Genomic DNA, 9,434 nt, shown 5'->3' with positions numbered 1-9,434 from the left:
TCAAATCCATTGTGGTGGTGTATAGAGCCAAAAATGTTAGAATTGTGTCGATGTCCCAATATTTATGGACCTGACTGTAGATAAGATAGATTATATTGTTAATGTTCTTGTCAAGTATTTTTCATGAAATTGTTTCTTACTGCGTGTATCAGCCACCTTGTGACATCATGTTAGCTCCCAAACCTCTCCTTTTCCCCCCACTTCTGCTTGCTTGACAAGAGAGGTGAATATTAGTTATGGCCATGTACGCTGCTCGCCCCATCACTCAGCACGCATAGCCCATCGCCCACAGCCCACATCAGGAAGTTGGATCACAAACACATTTTTTAAAATATGGAGATTTGGAGGAGTCTGAGAGCAGTAAAAGGTACTTGTTGGGTTAAGAACACATACTTGTATTAAATATATTTTTTTAACCAGAATTTAGTGTGACTTCTTTGACATCTAACAAAAAAGGAGTGTGATTGGCTGGCTGTAAGGGGAGGAGGAGGCCGATTGTATTATTTTATTTGTGACTCTAAACAATATCCTTATATTTCAGAAAAAAATCAATACACATCCACTAGTTAATGGCCCTGTAATCTATATATTGTAACATTTTCTGTGTTTTTCTGCTTCCTTGTATCATCCTCCATGAGCTCCCACACCTCTCCTTTTCCTCGTAATTCTGTTTAGAATGAGCAGTTCATGCTAACTGCAGTTATGTACACCGCAAAGCCCATAACAGAAAGTTGGATCACAAAAAAAAAGAAAAAATGGAGATTTGGAGGGTCTGAGAGCAGTAAGGACTACTTTTTTGGGGTAAAGAACACATACTTGAATTAGCTAACTTTTTTTAAACCAGAATTCAGTGTCACTTCTTTAACATCTTACTAAAAAGGACCATGATTGGCCGGCTGTAAGGAGAGGAGGAGGCCGAATTTTTTGTGACATTAAACAATATCCCTACTGCGCAGAAAAACCCCATAACATCCACTAATTAATAGCCCTGTAATCTATTTTTCATTACATCAATTCTTACTGTGTTTTCTGCTTCCTTGTAACATCCTCCATGAGCTCCCACACCTCTCCTTTTCCCCTTCACTTCTGTTTGTTTGGAATGAGCAGTGCACATTAGTTGCTACCATGGTCTCTGCTCTATGCACACTACAAAGCACAAATTCCATAGCTTACAGTGGAAAAGAGAGGGAGTCTCAGAGCAGTAAAAAGTACTTTTTGGAAGTTAAGAACACATACTTGATTTGGCTAATTTTTTAAACCAGAATTTAGTGTCAATTCTTTAACATCTTACTAAAAAGGAGCATGATTGGCCGGCGATAAGGGGAGGAGGTGGCTGGATATTTTTTGTGACAATAAACAATAACCTTATATTTCAAGAGAAAAAAACCCATATACATCCACTAGTTAATGTACCTCTAATCTATTTTTCATGAAATCAATTCTGTGTTTTCTGCTTCCTTGTATCATCCTCCATGAGCTCCCACACTCTTCCCTTTCCCCTCAATTCTGTTTGGAACGAGCAGTTCACGCTAGCTGCAGTTGTGTACACTGCAAAGCCCATAGCAGGAAGTTGGATCACCAAAAAAACAAACAAACAGGAGAGCATTAAGCAGGGATCAGTGGTACACATCCCAGGTCCACGTTCACAGACATGCTGGTTGGTTTATTGTCTCCGATCTAAACTGTATGATATTCTATAAATTGCATCCAAGATGGCGTCCTTCCCTTTGACGATCGTTCTGAGCCCCCTGGAAAGAAGATCTATAGAGATCCAGTCACAACAGGAAGAGGAACATCTTCCAGCAAGTACAAAGTCACATCACAAGGGAAGAGAAATTGATTGATGGGAAGGAAAAGCATGGCAAGTAAAATCCTGGCTGTGTTCAAGCTTTTCCCTGCCATTTGATCAGGTGGTAACAGGGCCTCTTCATGTTCTGTAAACAGCGGAGGATGGGGTTAGAAGTTATATGGGGAGGGGGCAGGGAATGCTGTCTGGGGCCCCACTGGGGAGACTTCCCCTCTCTTCTGTCCCTGGAAAAACCATAATGTCAGGACTTGACCGGTGGGTCACCAGAACAGGAAGTGAGGCAAATCTCCCCAATGGGGCCGCAGCCAAAAATAAACACATGGTAGAGGACCTGACTCTCCTAACCTCCATACACTACAATGAGGGGAGGCTGGGATCATACAATGGGAGCTCTGTGACTCCAATCAGTCTGGAGGATTCTTCCTGAGGCCAGAAGAAGCCGGTGTGAGGGATACTCTGTTTTCCATGGGGAACTAATAGTCCCAGCACACCCTGCAAGCCTGGCTGCTGCTTGTAGTCCCCCACAGCCATGCAGCCTTCCTCAGTCCCAGGCAGGACCTGGTGTGTCCCCTCTCCACAGCCATCCTCTGCCCCAGACAGAGAACATCTCCCCTCTGTACAGTGCGCCTGCATGCTCCATCCTTACACCAGAAACAGCGGAATATTACAACACACTTACTTCCTGTGTGCTCTGAAAACTCTTCCCTGGCTTTTTGGTTGAAAGGAGAAAGCGGTCTGGCTGCAGAATGGAGTTCTATGTTCAACAGGAAACATGTGACCTCCACTCCACTTCTTTTTTTTTTTTTTGTAATTTCATGAACTTTATTGTCATAAACAAGCAATAACCACTACTCAAGGAAGCGGAGGTCACATATTTCCTGTGTATACATTTCAAGGGTGGTGTGGCTGCAGACTGCAGCTCCACTGTGGAAAGGAAACATGTGACCTCTACGCTTTGTTTTTGTTTACTTAATGAACTAACAAACAACAAATAGACACCAGTCAAGGAAGAGGAGGTCACATGATTCCTGTGACATTTTTCCTGTGTATATTTTTGCAGAAACACTGTAGTGTGTTTTTTAGCAAATGCACAGAAATGGTGGGTTTTGTGATTTCTGTTAAAGGGTAGTAAAGTGTGTGCTTTGACTTTTACCTGAAGGTAAAATGACTATCTCCTAAATGTGCACAGTTTAGGAGATATTCCAGGGAGCAGCAGCCAGAGCCATCACAGGCGCATGCGCAGTGAAGCAACGGCATACCCATGCTGTTCCTTCAGAATCGTGTGCCAAGCCCGGGGCTCCCGAGTGACATCATCGAGGCATGGCCAGTCACATGGCAGGAGCCTTCAAACCCAGAAGGAAGAGCGGGGGGGGGGGGGATGGATGCCCTGTCAGCAACGACAGTGGTGACTTGCCTTCATTTTAATAATGGCTCTGAGCAGGAAGGGGTTAACATGAGGGGGCGATCAAAAGGTTAACTGTGTGCTGGGAGTGTTTTACTGGTGGTGCTTCACTGTAAGCACACTGCTCTGGATAGCTGTGCTGTGCTCACAGGGAGGAGGACTGACAGCTGTGGACTCGAATGGCGGCGCGGGTAGGGCGCATGCACGCCTCAAGCATGCCCCTACCCAGAAATGCAAAATCACATATATATATGTGATTTTGCACACCCCTGCTGCCCTATAGCAGTATTTCTGCTATAGGGTGGCGGGGAAGCAGTTAAAGTGATAGCAAAGTCTTGCTTTTATAAAAAAACACCAGAAAAACATACATTTTACTTGCTGTGTACAGTGGTTTAGCACAGAGCAGCCCGGATCTTCCTCTTCTCTGGTCCCTCACTGTAGCTCCTGGCCCCTCCCTCCTGTCCAGTGCCCCCATAGCAAGCAGCTTGCTATGGGGGCAGCCGAGCAGGTGCGCTCCCAGGCCGCGGCACTGCATGTCCATTCACACACAGAGCTGCGGCTCGGCCCCACCCCCTCCTAATTGACCGATAATTTTGAGGAAAAAAAAATATTTTTTACTCTTTGCTATTAAACATGTCCAGTAAAAAAATTTTAAAAATAACATTTCATCATAAATTTACACCGAAATGTATTCTGCTACATGTCTTTGCTTAAAAAAAAATCCCAATACGTGTAAATTAATTGGTTTACGTGAAAGTCATAGTGTTTACAAATTGCGGTATATATACTGGGATTTTTTTTACTTGTAATGGCAGCGATCAGCAACTTATAGCGGGACTGCGGCGGACATTCTGACACGGGGGGGAACTGACTTGTTGTCACCGACATCCCCAGTTACACCAATACAGTGATCAGTGCTACAAAAAAAGCACTGAAACTGTACTAATGGTACTGGTCTGGAAGGGGTTAACATCTGGGACAATCAAAGGGATAACTGTGTGCAAGGAGTGTTTTACATTGGGGCTGCATCCATGTGCTTCACTGTAAGCACATTGCTTTGGATGGCTGTGCTGTACAAGCTGACAGAAAGGAGAACCGTTAGTAAACAAAACAGTCCTCCTCCCCATCAGAGATGCTTGGTAATCACCTGGCGGGGGCAGGTAATCACCGGCCAGGACCCGGTGACTGAGAGACGCCCGCGAATGGTGGCACGGGTAGGGCGCGCGCGTCCCCTACCCAGAAATGCGAAATCAAGTATACATACGTGATTTTGCGCACCAGTGCAACCCTGTTGCAGTGTTTCTGTTATAGGGCGGTCGGTAAGCGGTTAACGGTTAACCACTAGGGGACCGCCCATAGTACAAATACTGCGACAAGGTGGCCCTTGCATTTCCGGGTAGGGGCGCACACGAGGCGTGCGACTGCCCGACCTGCGCCGCCGACTGTGGCCTTGGGAATCAATCACCGGTTCCCGACAGGTGACTACCTGCTGGCAAGCACCGACAGGGAGGAGGTCAGTTTGGGCACACCGCTTGGGATGGCTGTCCCGATCAGTGTGCTTACAGTGAAGCACACACCCACCGCCTCCTAGTAAAACACTCCCATCACACAGTTAACTCTTTGATTGCCTCCCAATCATGACCCCTTCCTCCCCAGTGCCATTAGTACAGTGTCAATGCTTGTTTTTAGCACTGATCACTGTATTGGTGTTATTGGGGATGTCAGTGACCCCAAATCAGTTCCCCCCCAGTGTCAGTATGTCCGACGCAGTCCCTCCATAAGTCGCTGATCACCGCCATAGGTTGCTGATTGCCGCCATTAGTCGCTGATTGCCGCTATTATTAGTATGAAAAAAAATCCAGTATCTATATAGCCATTTGTAAACGCTATAACTTTTTCACGTAAACCAATTAATTTACACGTATTGGAATTTTTTTTTAGCAAAGACATGTCGCAGAATACATTTTGGATGAAATTTATGACGAAATTTGATTCTTAAATTTTTTTACTGGACATGTTTTATAGCAAAAAGTCCCAAATATTTTTTTTCCTCAAAATTGTCAGTCTTTTTTTTTATAGCGCAAAAGAATAAAAAACGCACAGGCGATCAAATACCACCAAAAGAAAGCTCAATTTGTGGGGAAAAAAGGACGTAAATTGAATTTTGGTGCAGCGTTGCATGACTGCGCAATTGTCAGTTAAAGTAACGCAGCACTGTAACGCAAACAGCGTCTGACCGCCCTATATCAGAAAAACTGCTACAGGGTGGTACGGCTGCGCAAAATCACGTACGTGATTCACGCTCCTGCGGTTTTCACTCCTTTCCCAGATAGCATTAGATTGCCTGTCAGAACACCAGTAATCACATTTAACCCCTCGATTGCCAGGAAGACACTCATACACAATAAACCTCCATTGCTAGTATAGTGTCTGAACGGATCAATATCTTTGATCAGATCAGCACTATACCAGTCTGCCTGCCAGCACCTATGTTTAGCCTCTACGCTTACCCCCCCTCCCTTCACCCCCAGCAAGTGCAGTGTCAGTAGGTCACTGTCACTTGATACATTGCACATAAAATCACAGTGTTCGCAGAATCAGGACTGATCTCTGTTAGCACTTGCCAGTAAATTTTGATGACTCTCATCAATATCAGAGTGCCAGTACTAGTGCCACGCTACCTTTTGCTGAACTGGGGAGCACCAGCGGCCCAGTACTTTCAAATACCAGCACAGCAGTATCACTTAATGACGTGGGGGGTCCCATAAGTGCAGTACAAGCTGATGCGGTGGCAAGCACAAATATTGTCTCGCAACCACCAAGAATTCGCACACAGGCTCATAAAGTATCCTTCCGGATGTGCTTGCAAATCCCGATTGGCAGCCCACAAAGTCTGCAGCACCCGTACTTCCCCCATTCACTGCCCAACCTGAAATTCAGGTGGAAACAGCAAATTTAACTACTCCCCTTGATTTCTTAGAGCTGTTTTTCACGGAAGATCCGTATACACTGACTGTGGATTGAAGCAATTTATATGCACAACAATTTATGGCCGCCAACCCAAATTGAAACCTTGCCAGATCATTCGCATGGAAACCCAATACAGTTTCCGAATTAAATTTTTTTTGGGCCTAAACCTCAACATGGGCATTACTAAAAAAAAATGAATTGCGGTTGTATTGGACCTCAGACCGGATTCATCATATGCCCGTGTTCTTTGCTGCCATGGCCAGGCATAGATATGAGAGCATAATGTGTTTTATGCATTTCAACGACAACACACTCTGTCGTCCTCGAGGTGACCCTGAATTTGACTCCACAAAATTCAGCCCCTTGCAAATCACTTTAACCAAAAATTTGCAGATGGCTATGGGGGGTTGGTGCTATCCTGGCATTTCAGGGCCTCACGAAACTGTGATAGGTAATGAGGAAGTGAAATGAGTTAGTTACGCACCTTCAGGCTTTCAAAGTGGTCACTGGATTTCACGCTCCTGTATGTGGCTAGACTACCAAAAAGTCTCACACATGTGGTACCCTCATACTCGGTAGAAGTATCAGAATGTATTTTGGGGTGTAATTCCATATATACCCATGGCTTGTGTGTGAAAATAGGATTGAAATGACAACTTTGTGCAAAACAAAAAAATGTTTTTGTCATATTCCAGAAACTTGTGGAAAAAAAATAAATCTTTCATGGACTCAATATACCTCTCAGCAGATAGCTTAGGGCGTCTACTTTCCGAAAAGGGGTCATTTGGGGGTGTTTGTACTGTCCTGGTATTTTAGCGCGTCAAGAAATGTGATGAGCAGTCAGAAAGTAAAAGCTGTGTAAATTCCATTATCTATACCATGGTTTGTAGATGCTATAACTTTCACACAAAGCAATAAATAAACTTATTGGGATTTTTTTTAACCAAAAACATGTAGCAGAATACATTTTGGCCTAAATTTATGAAGAAATTTGAAGTTTTTGGATATTTTTCATGACAGAAATGAGAAAATATTGTTTTTTTCAAAAACATTTTTTTTCCAAAAATTTTTGTTTATAGCGCCAAAAACAAAATGTGCACAGGTGATCAAATACCATCAAAAGAAAACTCTATTTGTGTAAAAAAAAATACATAAATTTCATTTATGTACCGTATTGCATGACTGCGCAATTTTCAGTTAAACTAGTGTAGCGCTGTATAGCAAAAAAAAGGCGTAAATTGCAGTATCTATACCATAGTTTGTAGACGCTATAACTTTCACACAAAGCAATCAATATACACTTACTGGGATTTTTTTTACCAAAAACATGTAGCAGAATACATTTTGGCCTAAATTTATAACGAACTTTGAGTTTACTATATATTTTTTATAGCGGAAAGTAAAAAATATTGTTTTTCTTCAAAATTTTCGGTCTATTTTTGTTTATAGCGCAAAAAATAAAAAGCACACAGGTGATCAAATACCACTGAAAGAAAGCTCTGTGTAAAAAAAAGGACGTAAATTTTGTTTGGGTATAACATTGCATGACCGTGCAATTATCAGTTGAATTAGTGCAGCGCTGAGTAGTAAAAAGAGGCCTGGTCATTAAGGGGGATAAATCCTCTAGAGCGCAACTGGTTAAATCTTTAGCGATCAACAAAATGTATTTACAAATGTTTTCTTGAAATGCATACTGCACCGGCATGACATTCAGTTATAAGTAGGGTTGCACCTATACTGGTATGGTTCCAATTCCAAAAACGATACCTTTACGGTGCACATAAGCCCATACACAATGAATGGGTTCAAATCACACTGCAAAAAATTGCATTCAATTTGAACAATAATGCAGTGCGATTGTTATCTGAATCACATGCGGTTTTGCGCACAGCTCCTGTGTGAACCCTGGGCTGTCATAGCGTTTTGAGCCTGAGTTCACACAGAAGAGTTGTGGGAAACCTCCCTAAAACCAAAACAAAGTTGCAGTGAAGGTTACATGTTTGCTGGCCGGAGTGCAGCTTCAGTCTGCAGCCACACCCTCTTGAAAAAGTATACACAGGAAATGTGTTTATGACATTAAAGTTCATTAAATAAAAAAAAAGTGGAGTGGAGGTCACATGCTTCCTGTCAAGTGGCCCTCCACTCTGCAGCCTCTGCTTTTTTGTTACATTAAATTTCACTAGGAAAAAAAAAAGAGGGAGTGGAGGTCACATGTTTCTTGTCGAAAATGGAGCTCCATTTTGCTGCCAGACTTTATTGCTCGGCTGGGCTGTTATAGAGGAACAAGGAAGTGAAGCAGGACCAATAGGAAGCAAGAGAGGTGATCACATGATATTAGACTGTCTCTCAGAACGAGGCTTGGTTCTTATGGAGAAACAGGAAAGAGAAGCTGAACAAGTGTGAAGCCTAAGAAGGTGAAGAGGTTGTGTGCAGCTTTTATTACTTGTGTTGTACAGTAAGATGGAATAGCAGGTCACTAGAAAAGGTACTGTAATTATTTTATTGTGGGTAGGGGTTGAAGATACAGTGTGAAATCTTGCTTTGGAAAGAAATTTTACTCTGTGGGGGATATTTGTCTGTAAAGTCGCTAACTCTGGGGTTGATTTAATAAAACTGGAGCACTCAGAATCTGGTGCAGCTGTGCATGGTAGCCAATCAGGTTCTAACTTCAGCTTGTTCAATAAAGCCGTGACAATAAAACCTGGAAGCTGATTGGCTTCCAATCACAGCTGCACCAATTTTTGCACTCTCCAGTTTTAGAAAATCCCCAATGTGTCCAGAAATGTGCAGCATTCTGTGTATTTATCATGCAAAAGTGACAGAATTACCACAAGGTTGTGTTTAATATAACAAACATTTAGGCAATCCTTTTGAACCCTCTGTTTTATCTAAGTATGCTTCCGCTCACCCAATAAATTCAAATTACCAACGATAACTTAGCCATCCACAACTCCGTCCCCAGCCACATCACTAACCTAATTTCAAAATACCAACCTCCCAAGACCTCCTGCTTGTTATCAACCTCTTTGCCTCCTCCCATGCTTGTCTCTAGGGCTTTTTCCATTCAACCACCATCCTATGGAACTCCCTACCCCAATCCGTCCAGCTATCTACCACTCTGTCCAGTTTTAGGAAATCCCTTCTCTTTAGAGAAGCCTGCCTCCACCTAACAACTGTACTTTTATTTTCTCCATCAGCTCATTCCCCACAATTATTACCTTTTGTATCCCTTAACTCCCTTTTTTAGATTGTAAG

General features: G+C 43.0%; 1 protein-coding gene across 3 annotated transcripts in view; it reads left to right on the top strand.

The window, feature by feature from the left end:
* The first annotated feature begins 8,505 nt into the window (after nucleotides 1-8,505).
* Nucleotides 8,506-9,434, top strand: part of UBAC2 (UBA domain containing 2) — a 199,886-nt gene continuing 198,957 nt past the window's right edge. For 2 of the 3 annotated variants that reach the window (XM_089679961.1, XM_089679959.1), the window contains exon 1: nucleotides 8,506-8,664. The gene's annotated coding sequence lies outside the window, so the exon portion shown is untranslated. The remainder of the gene's footprint in view (nucleotides 8,665-9,434) is intronic. The other variant, XM_089679960.1, reaches the window with a different exon arrangement.

The sequence above is a fragment of the Staurois parvus genome, unplaced genomic scaffold, assembly GCF_062004578.1.
Source record: "Staurois parvus isolate SC_StPar_1 unplaced genomic scaffold, SC_StPar_1.0 ptg000233l, whole genome shotgun sequence".
Lineage (NCBI taxonomy): Eukaryota > Metazoa > Chordata > Amphibia > Anura > Ranidae > Staurois > Staurois parvus.
The sequence above is the reverse complement of the archived record's forward strand: the minus strand, read 5'-3'. Positions and strand labels throughout refer to the sequence as shown.